We start from the raw sequence: 22,331 nt of genomic DNA, 5'->3' as shown, positions 1-22,331 counted from the left end.
CTCCACATATAAAAATAAATTCTCTCCTATTGGTATGACACTAATCATTGATTCAGTCACTAGGATTGCAATGGGAACAAAATACATGCATTCAGAGGACCATGATGACCATGTAGGTGGGAGAAATAGGAAAAAATTTACTTTGCAACCAGCGGAACCCCAGTGCCAAGTTCTACAGTAACAACCCTAAGGAAAAGGACACGAGTGGTGAAAACTTGTTGTTACATTAGGGGAATAACAATCTGAGGAAAACAAAAACTAAACTAGAGCTGAAAAACGTAATTTCTAGCATTTTTAAATTCAACATCTTAACAAATGATAATTATTTTCAATTTTTCTTCCTGGATTTTTCAGTCATGTAGACATCCTAAAACTGTATACGTTATTTTGTTTCTAGGTCTGTTCATTGAGCTTGTATTCCAGGATTGCACATTACATACCCTAATAATGAAACTTACAATGGTGATTAAAAAGCTGCATGTAATAAATAAGAAAATAAAGATTACATCTGATTTACCTATAAAAGCTGATTGAAACAGATTTAATATCTAATTACCTGATTCATACGTTTCTGAATTGAGTCCATCAGGATATTGTGTGCCAAGAGTTTTTATCCAAAAAATTTCCCTTTTATCCAACATTACTAAATCATCATGTTGTTCAATTGGAAACATTTTTAAATCTTCAAAACTGTGGCCAATGTTGTTGAAATGCTCATAAAGTGGCAGATGGTTTTTACGTGAAATGGCTGACTTGTGAGTGCTAAACCTGCTTTTTAATGAATTTCTTGTCTTCCCCACATATTGTTTCTTGCAGTCAGGCTTCTGGCATTCTATTACATAAATGACACTAGATGACTTGCAGGTTAAAATACTTTTTATCTCGTGACTTTTTTGTTTAGTTGTACTCTTAAAGATTTTGATATTTTTCAGATGTTTCTTACATAGTTCACATTTTGAGGTACAGTTGTGCACTCCTAGCTCCACAGTTGAATATTTCTGAGGAGGCTTTGCCACCACATGTAAGAATTGTGGATGTTTTACATAAACTTGACTTGTGCTACCAGTAGCATGGCTTGAGGGTCTTGGATCTTCAAAGCGTGGAATGCAGGAGTCTTGTGCAAATTGATCCATCCTTTATACAATGTATATCTGTAAAACACATAGAGTAAAACTGGGTTAATGAGATACAGTTCTCATGCAATATAAAGAATATTATTATATTAATTTTTTAAATTTAGGCCGTGAATGCAGAAAATAATATGTAAAGTCATTTATAACAACTTCTTCCTTTTCATTGGTTTCCACTTATATGTAGGATTGATGTGTTTGATCAACCTTTTCCATACTTCTTTTACTTTATCCATCCACCTCTGCTTTGGCCTCCCTCACTTTCTCTTCCTCTGCACTTCCATTCCCACCAGTCTTTTGCCCACATATTCCTTGTCTCTCCTCATCACATGTCCATACCACTTCAATTTACTTTCCTGTACTTTCACAGATATCTCTCCCACTTTTTTGTACCTCTGGTTGTCTCTTTTCTCATTCTGGTCTTTCATCATTCCCATTTCTACCACATTTAACTTCTTCTCCTGTGCTCGGCTCCAAACATTATTTCTGGTCTTACAATTGTCTTACCTTTAACCTTACCTTTAACCTTTGCCGCAATTCTTTCATCACACAATACCTTTTTTCAATTGTTCCAATTCTGATTTATTCCCAATGTGCCAATAACTATTTGTAGTAATGTCTTGTAAATATACACAGTTCAATGTAAGAACATTAACAAAAACAAGAAAAATAAGTGCAGGTGCTATATAGAATAATTACAAAGATTCCAAAGCAAAAAGTGAGGAGAAAAAATCCATCTTAAACAAAAAGCATTTTCTTCCTCCTCTTCTTTAGGCAGTTCACAAAGGACAGACAGAAAATTCATCCAAAGGCAATGATAAAAAAATGAGCACACACAAACACAAATTACTTCCACCCAAAACTATATACAAATCGGAAATAAACTGTGCTCACTATACAAACTTAAATGCTCTTCTCTCTGCTCTACCTGCTCAACAGTAAAGAAGTTTCTGTGGGCCTGAAGACCTGTCAAACGATGACCGCGGGCAGTCTGAACTTCGGTTTAATACTTCTAGTGCCTCTGACTAGCCAATTACTTTTTACATCATCTAGGGACCCCAATAGCAAACAACGTGGGGAACGCCTCACTATTTTAAGCATTCTTTTCCTTTCGTGCAAACATGTTTGTTACCATATCACGCCAGCTGCTAGTTCACCTCTACGGGTCAGTTAAGCACTGAACTTTCAGCAACTCTCTTTCTCTTTCTGTCAACAGTCTTTTAATCACAGTGCTCTGCCCTTTCCTTTGTGCAGTGGCTTTGGGCACAAGCTTTGTACTCAGGCCACTTCAACTTTAGATAGATAGATAGATAGATAGATAGATACTTTATTAATCCCAAGGGGAAATTCACATAATCCAGCAGCAGTATACTGATACAAAGAAACAATATTAAATTAAATAGTAATAAAAATGAAAAAAAAAAAAAGAAAAAATAAAAATAAAAAAAGCAGACAATAACTTTGAGTAAATGGCACCAATGGATAATATAATGACTTTGGTCACGTGCCTCAGTGTAGTGTCAGTTCAGTCCCTCTCGCAGGCTCTCAGGGTGGCAATGTCCCACCAGCACCACGTTCTCTCTTACTGGAGAGCTGAAAAACATGATAAGCCATAAATAGCTGTAATAACTGCTACTTTTCAATTGTCTGCAGACACGGCTTATCACAAATACATTTGTTAATAAACAATGACAGACAATGAGCAGTTTAACATGTATAGCTGAATGTAAAAAATGTGTGCAAAGATACGTGTTTAGTGATGAGAGAAATGATTTAAGAAAAATTGTATTTCCAGAAAAACTGTTTCATTTTGCAAAAAGAATTGTGTTTCACTTGGTGCAAAGTTCGCTCCATTGACACAAGTGGAAAGGTGTTATGTTCCTTTTATATGCATTAATTCATGTGTGTGTACCTGTCATTTACTATTTAAATAAAGAACACTGGTAAAAAAAAGAAAAATAACTGCACTCATTTCCTTTCATGTGTAGAAATTTTGTTGAGCCTCCAGGCGTGTGGTATGATCACCACTTTGCCAATTATGATGACAACCTTTACAATTACAATCCTAAAGTTGAATCAGGCAAAGACAAGAAACTTTCCTTGTAGTGAATTTTTTACCGTGAAGAAAAGACAGTCATGTAAATGTAAATGTACATCATTTTAATGTGTGTCTTTGTGTGGAAAATATGCACAATATTAAATGATTTAACAACGTGCTCCTCCTCACTAGTATGAATGACATTGTTAAATAGCAAAAACAATTAAAAAAAAAAACTCTTTTCAGTGAGTTTTGTAATTCTGAAATCTCCAGTGAAACATACAGTATTTTTTTCAGTGCCAGTTTCACAAAACTGTATGACAGTCAAACCTTCCCTGGTAGTGTGTTTTAAAATGCAAACTATTGTAAAAGGCCTTACATGCTTTGTCTGAGGGTATTGCAACTCAAGAAAGTTCTTTCTAAATGTATCTTTTTTAAAGACCTTGCTTTCTTCCTGTATCACTGGCTGGACTATCTTCTGTATGAGGATGGATGAGGGTGAATGCCAGAGAAGAGCGACTAAGCTGATTTCCAGAGAGAAGCGACTAGGCTTATTCCAGGGCTACAGGGGATGAATTAGTAGGAAAAATTTAAAAGAGCTGAGCCTTTGTAGTTTAAGCAAAAGAAGATTAAGAGGTGATTTAAGTGTTCAAAATTATGAAGGGAATTGTTACCGTGAATTGAGCCTGTTAATCTATACTAATAAAAGGCAAAGCCTTCACTGACTGACTGACTGACTGACTCACTCACTCACTCACTCACTCATCACTAATTCTCCAACTTCCAAGTGTAGGTAGAAGGCTGAAATTTGGCAGGCTCAATACTTACAGCTTACTTACAAAAGTTGGGCAGGTTTCATTTCGAAATTCTACGCGTAATGGTCATAACTGGAACGTATTTTCGTCCATATACAGTATTGTAATAGACTGCAGCTCGATAGCTGTGGGAGGTGGAGTTTCGTATTAAACCATTTAACCAATCACATTTCATCCATCATTTGTTGCCAGGCAGAGAGAATAGACTGCAGCTCGATAGCCGTGGGAGGCGGAGTTTCATATTAAAGCATTTAACCAATCACATTTCAGCCATCATTTGTTTTCAGGCAGAGAGGCTTTCACAATCCATTGTGTAGGCACTCTAGCACAGAATAAATGTTGATTAACCTGTTGCTTCAACCAATCAGATTTTGAGTTGGTGTCAGTAGGGCCCTCTAGCAGGTGTGTGGCAACGTCGCCGTGTTCAGACCCATTGATTGGATATGAGGAACTCTACGAGGCCAGTGAACGCACCGCAAACGCTCCAAGCGGAAGATCGTCACTCGCACTACGGCCAACTCCATGGCAGGATTCTGGACAATATTATTTGCCAGACACAGACCAGATTTCAAAAACCACAAAAACCTGATGTTTGTCAAGCTCCTCGAGCCCCAGAAGTTTCGGGAATACAAGAAAAATTTCACGCATGCAGCCTTCTCCAGTTTAACACAAGAGCCACGGAGCGCTTTTGATCTGTCTCGGCTAAAAACAAAACTGACTGTAATGTATGCCATGGATGATTTTTTAGGAAAATCTCCCACTGTTCTCCTTGACTTCCTTCATCAGAAAAATCTGAATGGGAGCATGGGGCAGCTGTTCACTTTGGTATATTTGGCGGATAGCATTCCCGTGTACACTGCTTCTGTCGAGCGGACATTTTCAGCCCTAAAGCGAATTCAAACTTATGCCAGAAATACCATAGGGCGGGTTCGTCTTTTGGCATTAGCTTCGATGGCGATAGAAAGGGACATTTTGATGGAACTGAAGTGCACTGATATTCCGTACGACAGGGTAATTGAACTGTTTTTGAGGAAAGAGAGGAGGATGGATTTTGTTTACAAATAATCCGAATTTTTGGTGAGTAAAATGTTGCGATTTTCATAAATAATATTGCAAGTTTAGAAGTTATTATTGATGTTTTTTATGTGATGTCACGGCTGTGGCTGCAGTAGAAAGGAACTTGTTCACCCCGCTTTGTCTATTCAATAAAGGCATTTATTGTGGCTACAGGAGTTATCTTATACTGTATATATATATATCTCCCGATCTACATACTGTCAAATAAACTTCGCCTCTAGCGCTGATGTCCGAGGTTCGATTCCCGACAGGGGGCGCGGTGAGTGTGTACGCCTGATGAGCCCAGAATTAGGGCGAAACACGTGCCGCGTACTGTTTGCATTATTTGACAGTAAAACTATTTCAATATATTCAATATATATAAATCAGCGCTTCCTGGATTCATTTTACCCTCGCAACCCCTTAGTTTGTGAAGAAGTATGAAAAAATATGAGGTCAACGCAGAAAAACAGATCACCAATTGAAGCTTTATGAATATTGGATATTTTATTCGCCATCAATAATTGTTTTGGTAAAGCCATACTCAGTGTAATCTTCCTCCCATTTTCTAATTTTTTTCGCGACTAGCCATGATTAAATGAACGGTAAAAAAGTAGGAGCGAAGCGAGGGTGAATTATTGAAGCAGGCAGGCGACAGCTCAATAGCTCGCAGGCTCGATGTAATGTGCGTCAAGTCGATCTGAAATGCGCCATCAGATTCAAAAAAATATATCTTTTCAAGTTCTTTTTGGATAAAAGTAGGTTCTATGAATGTAAGTTGAATTTAGTCTTTAAATTTCTATGGTGAAGAAAAATGTATGCAATGATGATTACATTTAACTTACATTCCTACCAAACATATTTCTGTCGACTAAATAAAAATTACTTATATTTAAAATTTAAATAGAACTTGAACAGATTCGATAGTTCATAATACCCACGCAGCAATACCAACTGCACGTAAGAGCAGGAGTCATCCGTTTTAACAAGCAGAGTGTTGCACTGAAACGACACAGCCTGCCCATTTAATTATTTAGGAATGGATAGATAAATTAAGATTTTGTACAAATAACGTTTTTCATTTTTCTTCCTCGATGGATTCTGGCACCCCCAGTAACAGCTGCTCGCACCCCAAAGGGTATATATATATATATATATATATATATATATATATATATATATATATATGTGTGTATATGTATGTATATATGTACGTATGTGTGTGTGTATGTATATGTACTGTATGTGTATATATGTATATGTTTGTGTATGTGTATACAGTGCATCTGGAAAGTATTTACAGCGCATCACTTTTTCCACATTTTGTTATGTTACAGCCTTATTCCAAAATGGATTCAATTCATTTTTTTTCCTCAGAATTCTACACACAACACCCATAATGACAACGTGAAAAAAGTTTACTTGAGTTTTTTTTTAAATTTATTAAAAATAAAAAAACTGAGAAAGCACATGTACATAGGTATTCACAGCCTTTGCCATGAAGCTTATAATTGAGCTCAGGTGCATCCTGTTACCCCGATCATCCTTGAGATGTTTCTGCAGCTTAATTGGAGTCCACCTGTGGTAAATTCAGTTGATTGGACATGATTTGGAAAGGCACACACCTGTCTATATAAGGTCCCACAGCTGACAGTTCATGTCAGAGCAAAAACCAAGCATGAAGTCAAAGGAATTGTCTGTAGACCTCCGAGACAGGATTGTCTCGAGGCACAAATCTGGGGAAGGTTACAGAAAAATGTCTGCTGCTTTGAAGGTCCCAATGAGCACAGTGGCCTCCATCATCCGTAAGTGGAAGAAGTTCGAACCCACCAGGACTCTTCCTAGAGCTGGCCGGCCATCTAAACTGAGCAATCGGGGGGAGAAGTGCCTTAGTCAGGGAGGTGACCAAGAACCCGATGGTCACTCTGTCAGAGCTCCACAGGTCCTCTGTGGAGAGAGGAGAACCTTCTAGAAGGACAACCATCTCTGCAGCAATCCACCAATCAGGCCTGTATGGTAGAGTGGCCAGACGGAAGCCACTCCTTAGTAAAAGGCACATGGCAGCCCGCCAAGTTTGCAAAAAGTACCTGAAGGACTCTCAGATCATGAGAAACAAAATTCTCTGGTCTGATGAGACAAAGATTGAACTCTTTGGTGTGAATGCCAGGCGTCACGTATAGAGGAAACCAGGCACCGCTCATCACCATGCCAATGCCATCCCTACAGTGAAGCATGATGGTGGCAGCATCATGCTGTGGGGATGTTTTTCAGTGGCAGGAACTGGGAGACTAGTCAGGATAAAGGGAAAGATGACTGCAGCAATGAACAGAGACATCCTGGATGAAAACCTGCGCTCTTGACCTCAGACTGGGGCGACGGTTCATCTTTCAGCAGGACAACGACCCTAAGCACACAGCCAAGATATCAAAGGAGCGACTTCAGGACAACTCTGTGAATGTCCTTGAGTGGCCCAGCCAGAGCCCAGACTTGAATCCAATTGAACATCTCTGGAGAGATCTTAAAATGGCTGCGCACCGACACTTCCCATCCAACCTGATGGAGCTTGAGAGGTGCTGCAAAGAGGAATGGGCGAAACTGGCCAAGGATAGGTGTGCCAAGCTTGTGGCATCATATTCAAAAAGACTTGAGGCTGTAATTGCTGCCAAAGGTGCATCAACAAAGTATTGAGCAAAGGCTGTGAATACTTATGTACATGTGATTTCTCAGTTTTTTTATTTTTAATAAATTTGCAAAAACCTCAAGTAAACTTTTTTCACGTTGTCATTATGGGGTGTTGTGTGTAGAATTCTGAGGAAAGAAATGAATTTAATCCATTTTGGAATAAGGCTGTAACATAACAAAACGTGGAAAAAGTGATGCGCTGTGAATACTTTCTGGATGCACTGTATATATGTATATATATATATATATATATATATATATATATATATATATATATATATATATATGTATATGTATGTGTATATGTATATATACTGTATATTATATATGACAGCAACACAAAACAATTACATTCACAATCATGTTACGTTATTTTCAAAATGTTTCCTTTTCTTTTTCATTACTTCTTTAATACACTACTTCTCCGCTGCGAAGCGCGGGTATTTTGCTAGTTTAAAATAAGTTGAACAAGAACATGGGGACACAGTAAATTATAAATTAATTAAATTATTAACTGTAAATTTCACACAAACATTCAGAAGTTTTTCTTCACACAGAGAACCAGAGACACTTGCAGTAAGTTAACAAGTAGTGTGGTAGACAGTAGGACTTTATAGAGTTTCAAAACTAGACGGTGTTATTTTAGAAGAATTAAGTGGCTAGGACTGGTGAGCTTTGTTGGGCCGAATGGCCTGTTCTCGTCATGTTCTAATGTATGACTCTTTGCTACACATACATTAAAAAAAAAACTCAATAGTGCCAATTCAGGAACATAGATACTCTAATTTTATTAAAGAAACTATGAATTTGTTGGTTTAGTCCTCTCTCTCTTACTGTTTTCTTTATATTTTATAGTCCCTTTTAAAGATGATTTCCAAACAGGCTTGAAGATAGGTGGCCATGGGGAACCAAGAAACACACAAATAAAACAATACAAATAAACTAATTACAGTAACAATGAAAGTTAAAAGTGGACTGTTTTAACAGTAAGCATCTTTCAAGTGTCTGTTCTATAAAGGGTGGTCAAAGGATTGTGAGCCTAACCTTCTAAATGAATCATCAATCCCAATAAACACCAATACACTTGTTATTACATTTATGAAGCCCTTTTCATGCCACAGAAATAAAATGTTCTGTCTTACTTGTGGAATCACTCTTCTGTATCTACTTTGAGATCTTCATCATTAATGTAGTGTGATGTATTTATTTCAGATGGAAAAATAAGTTGCAGTTACACAGGGTCCAGCTTGGAAATTGGGATGGAGGACACATCTCTTGGAATCCAGAGTTTCACAGAGTAGAGCTGATCATGTGGGTCTTTTGAAACACTTAATATGAATCTCAGGATTAAACATTATAGGGACTCAACATACACAGATGTCATATTTAGTCTAGTATATGCAGCTGAATGCGTGCTTGTTCAGTATGGAAATCCACTCTATGTTCACCACATTTTTCACAGATTCCCCATTTCTACAGGGGAAGACCATAGGATATGTTTCATTCAGAAATCTTTCCCTTTAGGGAATGTCATTTGGTGACCAGATCTACACTTCATTGGAGTAGTTTTCCTTGTATGCAGTTTTGGGATTGGCACTTATATACAAAGATGCTCACCATGAAGGGGTAACTTTATGCAATTTTGAGATGGAGCCAAAATCTAAAATCTTCCACCCTGGGTCCACTGCTTGTTGTTCATAAAGAATGGATGAAACTAGCTCATAACTATCCCTTATAGTCAATGTTATCTTGCAAGTCATCATTTTCGAATTCTTCTTTATCACTCATTCCAGTACAACAGCATATACTTTTGTTGTTATTGTTTTAAGCTGGCCAGACCTTTGTCATCTTTGATAGAGCTCCTGCCCTGACAAAATTCTGAATCTTTTGACAATGACATATAAAGTGGAGAAGGCATGCTGTCATATTTAACACTTACTGCCAGGTCAGTAAAGTTAAATTTAAGTAGGTCTTTAAATTGTTGTATAATTATGAATGCTAAATATGTGAACTTGTATGAAACAGTGACAAAATGCTGAACAAATTTAAGCGAACATACAAGATATATTGGAATTAGCTTGCTCTTACTCAGATTTGTCTTGAACTTGAAAATTCTGTGGAAGGTCTCTGTTAAATTAAGTGAAAAGAAGTAATAAGTATGAAATAACAATGTAAAGCACTATGTATTATGAATAAAGAGTTGTGCCTTTTCCACTGTTTCTCAGATATATGGATATGCAATTGGATGGAGCAATTTGATCTCACCTTGATAATAAACCTGATGACAGTGGGTACCATTTTCTAGCTCAATGCTTTAATACAAAATAATCATAATTTACATAAACTGAAGCTTCCTGGATGGAGTATAAGAATTTAAGTGATTTACATATATTAAGTTCACTACAAGGGAAGTTTCTTGACTTTGTCAGATTCACCTTTAGGACTGCAATTGCCAAGATTGCCTCTGTGTGCCATCAAGTCTCAATTTAATGTCTTTTCCTGTGTGGTTTTGAGTTGGTGGAACAGGCTGCCCACCTCCAGCCATACAGCAAGAAGTAGTTGAAGACCCATCTGTTTTGTGAATATCTGTGTAATGGAAAAGAAGAGAAAGAAAAAAAACTTTGTGCTGCAACACTATATATTCTTGGTTATTTGGTTAAGTTTAATTGCTGTATTGATTGTAATCTATGATTGTAAATGTATGAGTTATTATATCTTCACTTATGGCAATCAACTTATGTTACCTGTCCTATTACACCTGCTGAACAAACAGGCCTTAGCCTAATGTTACTCGATTGTTTATTACTTTTGTCAGACACTTTGGATAAAAATGTTTGCTAACCAAATAAATGTAAAAATGGGAATAGTAGATATAAAATACAATGGAGCATGTGCTAGCTGACTTATAATGTAATAAGGAAAAGGTGTGCTATGAGGTCAAATTTGAAGGCTAACACTTATGAAACTGTGCAGGCAGTGAATAGTACACTGTACAAAAATATATGCTACATTTTTGGTAAGACAACTAGCAGCTGTGGTTGCCAGAAATTTACAATAGAAGTAGAGTGACAATATTTGTAGGCATACGGTATAACTTTTTGTGAAGCTGTTTAATCAGCATTTTCAAGCAGTGTGCTGCGGCCCAGTGGTGCACCAGTGAGAACAATCCAGGTAGACCTTGGAAATGTCAGTGTAGTGCACCTGACTCTGAACCTCAGAGGGACAAGCTTCTCTGGTGGTCGAGACCTGTCTGAGGAGCACAAGACTACGTGGAGAAGATGGCATAAAAGCAGCCTCGTGATTGCTATGTTGTACACACAGCACTTAAGAGCACTTCTGACATGTCTCGTGGCTGCTGGAGTCCATCTGCCTGGATATGTGGTGACCAGTGAGCCTCATGGTTAGTGGATGGTGGGCGTACAATTTGTCTCTGAGACAGAGAAGGGTGAGAAAAGGAACAAAGCAGCAAGGAGATGTCACAGAAGTGCTAATTAATTGTAATGTCTGTGAATGCTGATCTCTGGGCTGCTTTTTTTACCGGCTTCTCTGGTAGCCCCGTCCTTTCAGACAGTTGAGAAAGTGTATGAGATATAATGTGTTTGTGGTTAGTAAAATAGTGGAGTGCCTTGGGATGTTTTTGGTTACAAAACGTGTACCACCACAGAATAAAAGTTTGGAAACACTGTATATTACACTGCAAATAACTGTTTTTACTGTAAGCTCAAATGCATGCTGCAAAATATTTGCCAATGATTAAACCATCAAAAAAGCTACCAGAAGCACAGAGCAGTGACGTGTGAATCCCTGTCTTGCACCCGAAAACACGAGGCTGAGTCTCAGTACTTTAGCAAAACCAGCTTTATTCAACTTGAAACAGGAACAGCAGGGTTATTTATTGCTGTGGGAGCTACCACTCTTCTATACACAGACACATCAAACAGACATAGTCAGGGCCAGGTCAGTGGCCAAGTTAAATGTTTCCTGCCTTTATAATGTGTTTTGCATCACCCATTGGTGACAGCCACATATAGCGCAATCTCAATCGACTTGTAGCTGTTTCAGCGGTGCTCTCGAAACAGACCTCCACAAACGCGCCAGGCACCCTTTGGTGTGCCGTCCCATTTCTGGGTCCAAAAAGAGTTCAAAAACCTCACAACACATTACAAAATATGAAAAAACATACCTTTCTTGTTCAAATCCTAAATTAATTGCAATTTCACCAACAAATAATTTACAATTGAAAAAAATCATCAAATTTAAGCCATTAAATTTAATACATTTTAAAGAATTCAACATTTAATGAAGTTGTGTCATGTTCTCTGATGGAGAAGAAAAATTTTGCTTTTGAGGTGTATGGGATGCTACAGGTTTGCCAATTTATCAAAAAACAACCCATATTAAGTAACCTCAAAAAACCTTCAACATGCTGGGAAGAATATGTTTGCTAACTCTGTTTATGTTTCTTCCCCACTGTGCAAAGATGTGCAGGTCACCAGGAACAATAAGATAAAAGGGGATGTTCTCTTATGCAAATAATAAAACTACTGTATATGCAAATGCGGAAATCATTGCCAAAAAAGAAAACAAAATGTTGAAAAAATTCTGAAAAATACTCTATATGGCAATCACACCAACTTATTTCACACATTAATTGAAGAAACAGCTACATAAGGCCAGTACATATGACCATTTTGAGTTAAATTAATGTAAAGTAGCTGTTTAAAGTTACAGAATATATATTCTTGGCCACAACGTCATAGTGTATTAGAGCCATTTTACGAGCATCAACAAACAGGAACTTCCTTAAATAGCTTGGTGCAGTAAAATGAAAGTTTACAGTTTCATTTCTGGAAGCATTACCTCGTTTTCAGTGCTGTGGTTATCATTTTATTCACAGAAAAAGAATATATTTTTTATGGATTGAAAATGCAAAAAATATTATATTGCTTTGTACATTTCATTTCAGTGCTTCTGTTACCGGCGTCAAGCCCTGGGAAACCTGGGTTAGGTACAAGCCAATGATGCTACAAGGTGTAGCCGTAGCAGGGAGGTCCCAAACGAATTAAAGAAGCAGGCAGCAGTTAAGAACCTCTGACTATACTCTCCTTTATTCTGATTTGCCCAGAGGTATATAACTGCTTCAGTCTTTGCATAGATCAACATAACGAATGATTAAACAATCGTACATACGAATTTCCTTTGCTTAACAACAGCGTAAACACATTTTCATCGGTTAAACAATAGTATTGTTGCCAACTATCTTGAAGTACGTATACCACTGTATGCTGACTAGAGACCAATGTCCCCAGAACATATTCATTTTCAAACTAAGTAAATGCAAACATTTTTTAAGAAGCAGACAGTTCCGTTATCACAATACTGTATGTTGAAGAGATACCAATCAAAGCAGTTTGATCTTCAAGGCAGGTGACTCTTTTGTGCGACAGGTTAATACTCATATCAACATCCTGTAGGCAGCCATCAACAATAACCTGGAATACAGTCATTCAGGAAGTGTACCTTTTCACTTATCATCCCAGTCTCAAACAAGGGGTACCTGCTGCCTCGTCATCTGTTGGCTTTTACATTTGTTATTTGCATGTTTTTTATTGCCTAAGAACAACATACAAAAATGTCCATTTCTTTAAAACCCTAATTTCTAGCCCTTTGCACTTCGTTGTTACTTTAACAGCACTTTGCCATTTTAAATTTTACAGTTGTTTACCTTTGCTATTTAACAGTTTAACACTGTAAAATTAACAGCTACTTTGAATAAAATTTAGAAACATAAATGTATCATAGAAACCAGGGGCAGAGAAAAACAGGGTAAAGCGTACCTGAATGAAGTCTAGAAAATGATGAATTCAAATGAAATACAGCCAAAGAAGATACACTAGTTAAGATCACTGACACCTTCTGTTAAACAGAAGCTCAGGGGAGGCTGCTTGCATTATGTCTGGGCGTGAATATGACGTGAACTTGTGATGTTGTAATCCTGCAGTTATACAGGAAGCTTTTATTTAAGGAGGAATCTGATTTTTCTGAATTATGACTCGATATAGCTGTGTGTTTGTATCAGGTTGGGAAAAAAAAGAGCAACTCTGTTTTGTTACTGGAAATGAAATACTGTACAGGTATTGTTCACAGACAAGGGTTTATTGAAATCCACCTTCATTGATGAAGTAAATCAGATTCAATGTCTGCCTTGGATGTTGACTAAGGATTGCATTTGTAATGCTAGCATCTCCTCCTGAGGAGTCCTGAGGGCTGCCAAAGCCGCAGGGTCTTGATCCAGCCCAGTGTAATAATAAGAGGCTAATTATTAAGACTGAAGAAATTATTAATCAAGAAATATTTTTGTGCTTCATTTCTTGTTAAGTAACTTGTTTAGATTCTCAACCCTTAATTGTTTCTTCTAGTCCTAAACAGCTTCAATGACTCATTTTTATTGCTTTTATGTTTTTTTAACCAGCTACCAGTTAAATGAGATATAAATGACAGAAGAACCATTAGTTCACTATTTGAAACTTGGGTACTTATTTACGGTTGTGTGGGTGCATTGTGAAGTATCTGTTTTAACAAAATATTTGTTGATTTTTCTTTGTTTTTCTTCCACTTCTTTCAAAATATTTTGTTAAAACAGATACTTCACATTTCCACATTTCCAATCTTAAAATGACCAGACATAGGAGAATGAGAACACTAACAAGCCAAATAAAAAGTTTAAAAATCAAAGGGATTAACTTCTGATTAAGCTGTCGGGCTGAAAGAAAATGATGGAACCTGGAAAGCCCTGTTATAGTCTGACCACAATACCTTAAACCCAAGAGCAGACAGATAACGTTTTATCTGCTTTATTATTTTTTTGTTTTGTTTCTTGAGCTTGCTCCTTCTAAAAAAACAAGAACTTCAGAAATGAAGAATGCTGTATTACATATGATTAACCAATAATCACAATTTACAAATATCAGAAAAAATGGTGAAGAGAAATTGCATATACTCTAAAGACTGCATTCCAATGGAGTGTATATTTCTATTATGTTATCAAGGCTTAAAGCATTTTCATACTATAATGACGCAATATTTATGAAAGCTAAAATGAATTATTATAGCTGAGCAGATAAATGTTTTGGACATTGCTTTTCTTATTAGTTCATAACCTAATTATAAAAACAGCTCCACTGATTTCTCAGATATCTGGTACTCATCAGATATGCTAAGAATGATGCTGTACATGGGCAATTTATTGTATTTATATTCAGCTAGAGAAATAAAAAAAAATACAAAATAATTTGCATGCCCTTTCTTAATTAAAATTTGCACAAACACACTCTGGTCATTCTGGGGCATTTTCTCTGCCCTTTTTGCAGATTTTGTCAATATTTTAAAATCCTATTTATTCTAAAGACACAACACCTCTTTATTTCAGACACCAATGAAACGTTCCACTTCCGCTCATTCCTTCAAACGAACACAAGACGTATGTCTCATTTAGAAACATTTTCTTACTGATGTTTGTTTTTATGGTGATTGAGCTTTTCCGTGTTGTCTAAATGCTTTGAAAAAAAAACTGCAGTTGCCAACCCTTCCTGTATGACTACAACCATTTTCATCTTCAGATCTACTCCTACTTTCCAGAGCAAGATGGTGTCTACTTCATTTGTGGCCCCGTGTACAAATCTAGTGGGTAGTTCAAGCCCAAGTGTTACGTTTATGCAAACAAAAACACTTTGTATCAGTGGAAGACATGAGATTGCAAACCAAAGGCCTACCAGCCTTAAATCTCGAGGCTTAGTCAAAGTACATGGATCCTGTTGAGTCTGTATTTTAGAAATAGTAAAGACAGCTTATTATTTTATGGAAGCCCTTATCAGCAAACACTGTCATACTTTACTTTTACATCTGTAAAATAAGTAAAATTTCAGTAGAAAACGACAATTAGGAATTTTCCAACAGACAAAGTCAAAATTAAGTTTAAATTGGGGACAAAAATCAACTGAAATGGAAACCTATAGCCATTGCTACATTTCCTAAGCTGACCTGAAGTCTCTCGAGTCAGTCAGTATGAAGAGTGAAATTTTATTAGTTTGTCTGAAGATGCTATTCATTTTAAAAGAATATGCAAACCTGAAACTGACACACATATATATATATATATATATATATATATATATATATATATATATATATATATATACAGTACAGGCCAAAAGTTTGGACACACCTCCTCATTCAATGTTTTCTTTAGACTCTCACTGAAGGCATCAAAACTATGAATGAACACATGTAGAGTTATGTAAGGGGAAATAACTGAAAACATGTTTTATATTCTAGTTTCTTCAAAATAGTGAAGGACCACAAAGTGAAGGCAAAGGGGCCAACAAGTACTAAACACCTCTGGGAATTCCTTCAAGACTGTTGGAAAACCATTTCAGGTGACTACCTGTTGAAGCTCATCGAGAGAATGCCAAGAGTGTGCAAAGCAGTAATCAGAGCAAAGGGTGGCTATTTTGAAGAAACTAGAATATAAAACATGTTTTCTGTTATTTCCCCTTTTTTTGTTAAGTACATAACTCCACATGTGTTCATTCATAGTTTTGATGCCTTCAGTGAGAATCTACCAATGTAAATGGTCATGAAAATAAAGAAAACACATTGAATGAGGAGGTGTGTCCAAACGTTTGGCCTGTACTGTATACAGTAATCCCTCCTCGATCGCGGGGGTTGTGTTCCAGAACCCCCCGCGATAGATGAAAATCCGCGAAGTAGAAACCATATGTTTGTGTAGTTATTTTTATATATTTTAAGCCCTTATAAACTCTGCCACACTGTTAACATTATTAGAGCCCTCTAGACATGAAATAACACCCTTTAGTCAAAAGTTTAAACTGTCCTCCATGACAAGACAGAGATGACAGTTCTTTCTCACAATTAAAAGAATGCAAATAGATCTTCTTCTCTTCAGGAGCAGAGAATTTCAGAGGGAGAGAGAGAGAGTGCTCGCAAAGAAAAGCATAAGTTTGCCGCGGCATTTTTAGAGGAGCGTTAGTATCTTCTAAGCAAACAGCCTCTGTGCAAACAGCCCCTCTGCTCACTTCTCCTCCGTCAGGCGCAGAGAAAGAACGTCAGAGAGAGAGAGGGAGATTAAAGCAACAATCAAAAAATCAATACGTGTGCTTTTGCGCTTTTAAATATGCCGAGCACCGCAATAAAGCGGCATTTTTTTAGAGGAGCGTCAGTATCTTTTAAGCAAACAGCCTCTGTGCAAACAGCCCCTCCGTCAGGCGCAGAGAATGTCAGAGAGGGTGAGAGAGAGGCAGAGACAAGCAAACAATCAAGCTCCGCGCGGGATGCATATCTTATAGCATTGAGGAGTTTTAGTTAATATGTAATACATGCTCTGATTGGGTAGCTTCTAAGCCATCCGCCAATAGCGTCCCTTGTATGAAATCAACAGGGCAAAAAAACTGAGAAAGCGTGTAGCATAAATTAAAAGACCCACTGTCTGCAGAAATCCGCGAACCAGCGAAAAATCTGTGATATATATTTAGATGTGCTTACATTTAAAATCCGCGATAGAGTGAAACCGCGAAAGTCAAAGCGCGATATAGCGAGGGATTACTGTATATGGAGTCTTATTTTATTACAAGTGATCTGGCCATGGCCTTGACTGAGTGGGCACTCTCTGGTATAGCAAGGAATGTGTACCACGTGTCACGCATGGGCGCCTGAAGATCACCTTCCAGGCTTGGACTAGATATGCAATAACCCACCGGGGCAGGAGGGGGTACCAAAGCTAACCGTATCTTCTCTTTTCTCTTCCCTAGCTTAGTGAAACTCCCCATGAAGGGCAACTCAGCCATGCCCCTTAATACTGAGGACTCAAGGTGTATAGTATCTCAACTGACAGAACTTTGTCCCACTTGCACAAGCTTCCCAATGCAGACCTGCTTGAGAGGACTGACTGTTTAGAAAAGCCACTGAAGCTGAAAGGGCAGATATTACACCTGTTTTTAGTTGCGCCATCGCATACTTTTTTCTGTCCTTTTTTTAGACGATTGCACTAAATGGGTTGTCCCAAAATTTTCTTTGGTTCTCCTAGGTTCTTATTTACCACGTCCACCTTCCACAAGCAACTTTCCTTCTTTTTGGACAAATCTGAAGCAACGAAAAGACAGACAGCAATTTTGGTCTCAATTAAATTGCTGTGGTGAACATGTTTTGAGGTATTTCATGTAAGGAAAATTTGTTGAGGTGAGGTAGTTATACTCATCAATCATGATGTCAGCGAGTGGCGATGTTCAGAACGTGCAAGTATGATTTTCACAGTGCCCTGTGCAAGTGACAACACTGACCCTCAATAAACTAATATATATATATGATTAACAAGATTTTGAGTTAATTCAAATGCTCATTTTCTCAATTACTGTATATCTTGGTATTCTCGTTATATTTATTTGCACTAGTGGTTTTGGATTTTGACTGCCCCTTAGTACTTACATTCACTGATCTGTTCTTTATCCCCTGACTATTGGGAGATTTTGATCATTTAAGACCACGTGTTTGAAGTAGGGAGTATGGTTTTATTGAATAATACTTCAATAATAATATTCCTATAGTGCTAATCTGATAACATTAGTGTTTCCCTTAATGGAGAAACAAAATTACCTGCTTGGTGGCTGATTCAGTTATTTGACAATTCAGTCTGACAGTAGGAAAAAATCTAAACAGTAGAAGTAGAAAAATATCTTCTAAATTAACTAATGCCAGTCAAAATTAGAAATATAATTTGTCATTTTACCTATAAACACTGTAGTGACAGACACTGCTAGTTTTAACAAACTTGGTAAAAGTTGTAGTTTCATTTATAAGAATACATTTGAGTTTAAAATAAATTTATTTTTTCTTTATAATCAGAATCAGAATCAGAATATCTTTATTGTCATTGTAATACAACAAAATTAGGTGCAGTACCTTCAGTGTCAAAATATAAATAAATATAATTACAAAACGATAAGAAGAAATAAGGTAGAACACTAACATTCAACATAAGACCTTAATTGCACATGAACACTATTGCGCAAGATGTCATCTATTGCACTACTGCATTGGCAGTGATTAGGTGACAATCAGTGCCCTGATAGCAACAGGGTAGAAACTGTTTTTCAGTCTGTCTTTGTTTTCATGCTCCTATATCTTTTGCCTGATGACAACAGTTGGAACATGTCATGAGCGGGGTAGCGGGGTGTGAGGAGTCTTTTAAGATATTTTCTGCTTTCCTTATGCACCGAGAGCTGTGTAGTTCATCTATTGATTTGTTGGGTACAGAAAAAACAAATTCAATATTTAATTCTTCAATACGGTACATTCACGGCAATCTCAGGGTAAGCCTGTTCTGAGAATAATTTTATTTTAGGTCCTAGAAAGCTGCTGCAGTACATGCAGTTGATAGATAAAGTCACAAAGTGAGTCAATTGTGCCACATCCTGGACAAACTGCATTAGTGCAGTCTACCTTTAAGCAAAGTCGGAAGACAAGCCATGCATAAAAATGATATAGTTATTTAATCCCACTTTTACCTAATTATCAAGGCTAAGAGAAAAGACTTGCACATTCCCATGGTGTTGCTCTTTTGTTAACCATTTGAATATGTGGAAATGATGATGGCATTGTCCATATGAGGTGTGCTTATTCTCCCCAGGTCTGCATGGATTTTTCCTCCTACAACCCCTCTGGCACCCTGTGAATGCCCGCTTTCTGCCTTGTAACCAGGTCTGCCAGGACAGGCTCCATTCAGCTGAGACCTTAATTTGGATGAAATGATTTTGAGACTGTAATGTTACAAAGTCATTGACTACTAAATATACTATTAAAAAGCTATATAGATAATTGCTTTAACTGTCTGTATTAATGAGTCTAGATCAGGGGTGGGAAAACTACGGCTTGCGGGCCACATCCGTCCCGTTGGTCTTTTTAATCCAGCCCGCCGAAGACTGGTACAAAATTGCCCAAATCAAATCATATCATAATTATGACTGCATTCATTTGACCTTGTCCTGTAATGCCTGGCGTTCCACCAGGTGGCACATTAGGCGCAGTGATACATTGACTTGATTTTGCAGAGCCCGGGTTACTCTCTGTTATTACTCTGCTACTGCTCCGAACCCATCTGCAGCAATGAGTGGGCCAAAGAAAAGAAAAGTCAACAGCGAGTGCCGAGTGTTTAATAAGGAATGGACAACTAAATACTTTTTCACTGAAGTCCGGTCAAAGGCTGTATGTCTTATTTGCCAAGAAACCGTTGCGGTTTTAAAGAAATACAACATCAGCCATCACTTTTCCACCAAGCATGCTAATTACGCTAACAACCAGTCAACGCAAGAATGGACGGCTACCGCTCAGAGGTTGGCAGCTAGTTTGCAGGCTCAGCAAAACACCTTTATCCAACAAACTGCCATCCAAGAATCAAGCATGAAGGCAAGTTATGTGCTGGCATTCAAATTAGCAAAGACCAGCAAGCTTTTCTCTGAAGGGGAGTTTCTCAAAGAGTGAATGGTAGAGACAGCAGGTATCTTGTGTCCTGAGAGCAAGAACAAATTTTAAAAAATTAGCTTATCACCCAGGACAGTGACTCGCCGTGTTGAGCTAATTGACGAAGACTGTTAGCAAGTTAAACAAAAAAGCGGAGTCATTTACATTATATTCCTTGTCACTGGACAAAACTAATGACATAAAGGACACCGCTCAGCTTTTAATTTTTATCAGAGGGATTAATGACAATTTTGAGAGTTTTTGGCCATGGAATCCCTAAAGGGAAAAATGCAGGGAAAGGACTTGAATGACAGCGTGTCGGGGGTCATCAATAGGCACAAGCTAGCTTGGAGTACGCCACTGTTACCACAGATGGATCGGCAAATCTGACTGGAAAAAACGTTGGGTTGCTCAAAAGAATCCAGGAGAGAAGGAGGACAACCCTAAGCAGGAGGTAATTTTCTTACACTGCCTAATCCACCAGGAAGCACTGTGTAAATCCGTATTGCAGCTTGACTACGTAGTGAAGCCAGTTGTAAAACTCTGTAACTTTATTCGAGTGAGGGGACTTCAGCATCGTCAATTTATTAGTTTCTTGAAGAAATTAACGCTGATCACCAGGACTTGCTTTACCACTCCAATGTCCGCTTGTTACGTTTGGGGAAAGTATGTTGACGAGTGTGGGAGCTCAAACAGAAGATTATCTCATTTTTGGAGCTACTTGAGAAAGTTGACAATTTTCCTGAGCTGAGTGACACGGATTGGCTTTGTGCTGAGCGCATACTGACACATATGAATGAGCATGTGAAGCTACAAGGGAAAGACCAGTTTGTGCATGAAATGTACACAGACATCAGAGCCTTCAAAACCAAGCTAGCTTTATTCTCAAAGCAAATGTCAAACAACTTATTCGTTCATTTCCCCACACTGGCTACGCTGAAAGAGGCCCCTTGACGTGAAAAAATACAGGAAATCACTGGACGAACTGCATTGAGAATTCTGCCGTCGGTTCTCTGATTTTGGAAAAATTCACAAGTAACTTAAACTGGTGTCATGTCCCATCACACAAGACCCTGAAACGGCACCATAGGAGTTGCAGTTGGAACTGATTGATCTCCAATGTGACACCGTCTTAAAGGAGAAGTTCAGCTCTCTTAAACTGGATGAGTTTTATGCTTCATTAAGCACAGCCAAATTTCCAAACATCCAGAAGATGGCACAGAGGATGCTGGTGTTATTTGGCTCTACGTACTGTATGTGTGTGAACAGACTTTTAGTGTGATGAACACCAACAAAGCACCCCACAGATCCCAGTTGTGCAATGAACACCTCAGATCTTTTCTGAGAATTGCCACAACAAAACTAACACCACATTTCGATGCACTGGCAAAAAAGGGTGATCAACAACACTGTTCCTACTAAAAGTGAATGTAAATATTAACACTGTAATGCCTTTTTTATGTTTATGTTTGATATGTATGTGTCTAGTGCTGGCCCGGCCCGTCTGTCAAATTTTAAAAGTCAATGTGGCCCCTGAGCAAAAACGTTTGCCCACCCCTGGTCTAGACCCTGTAGTTAGGATGTAGCGGGTTGGATAATAGGTGGATGGATAAATAGCTGTTGTTTTTTGTTCATTATAAACAAGTGTAGATATATTGGCAGGTATCCTTTAACTCTTTTTCAAAATTTCAATTTATATATTGCCCATCTTAGATATGATAAGCACTGGGAGAGTTTTCCTACTTACATTATTGATTTGTTTTCATACCTTCTTTGCATTCGTCCTTTCTAAATAGTATCAGCTATGATCTAAGTGTGTTTTCCCATTGCAGCTCAGCCAGGGAATTCCATGTAGACAAGACGCTTAAAACAGTTCACAAGGAAACAGATCTTAGTACAGAAGTTTAAGATACAGTATCTTTAGAATTCAGTATTATCAAGGCTGATGATTTTAAAGATAAAAGGTGATGATTTTTAATATTGTTAATCTACAGACATTTAAGATGGCTTTATTGTGCAATATCAATGCAATTTTTTTAAAGATCTAAGATGTTTTTTAATATTTTGAAACTATTACTG

The 22,331-nt window shown here is 37.6% G+C and overlaps 1 protein-coding gene across 2 annotated transcripts in view; it reads right to left on the bottom strand.

The window, feature by feature from the left end:
• LOC120517548 (nuclear GTPase SLIP-GC-like) overlaps positions 1-13,650 on the bottom strand; it is a 48,689-nt gene extending 35,039 nt beyond the window's left edge. Inside the window, exons 1-2 of one of the 2 annotated variants that reach the window (XM_039739943.1) lie at positions 13,559-13,650; positions 557-1,151 (exon numbers count right to left, since the gene is read on the bottom strand). The gene's annotated coding sequence lies outside the window, so the exon portion shown is untranslated. The remainder of the gene's footprint in view (positions 1-556; positions 1,152-13,558) is intronic. The other variant, XM_039739944.1, reaches the window with a different exon arrangement.
• Positions 13,651-22,331: the final 8,681 nt, after the last annotated feature.

Source organism: Polypterus senegalus, chromosome 17 (assembly GCF_016835505.1).
Source record: "Polypterus senegalus isolate Bchr_013 chromosome 17, ASM1683550v1, whole genome shotgun sequence".
Taxonomy (NCBI): Eukaryota; Metazoa; Chordata; class Cladistia; order Polypteriformes; family Polypteridae; genus Polypterus; species Polypterus senegalus.
Note: the sequence above shows the minus strand (reverse complement) of the source record. Positions and strands in the feature narration are given on the sequence as shown.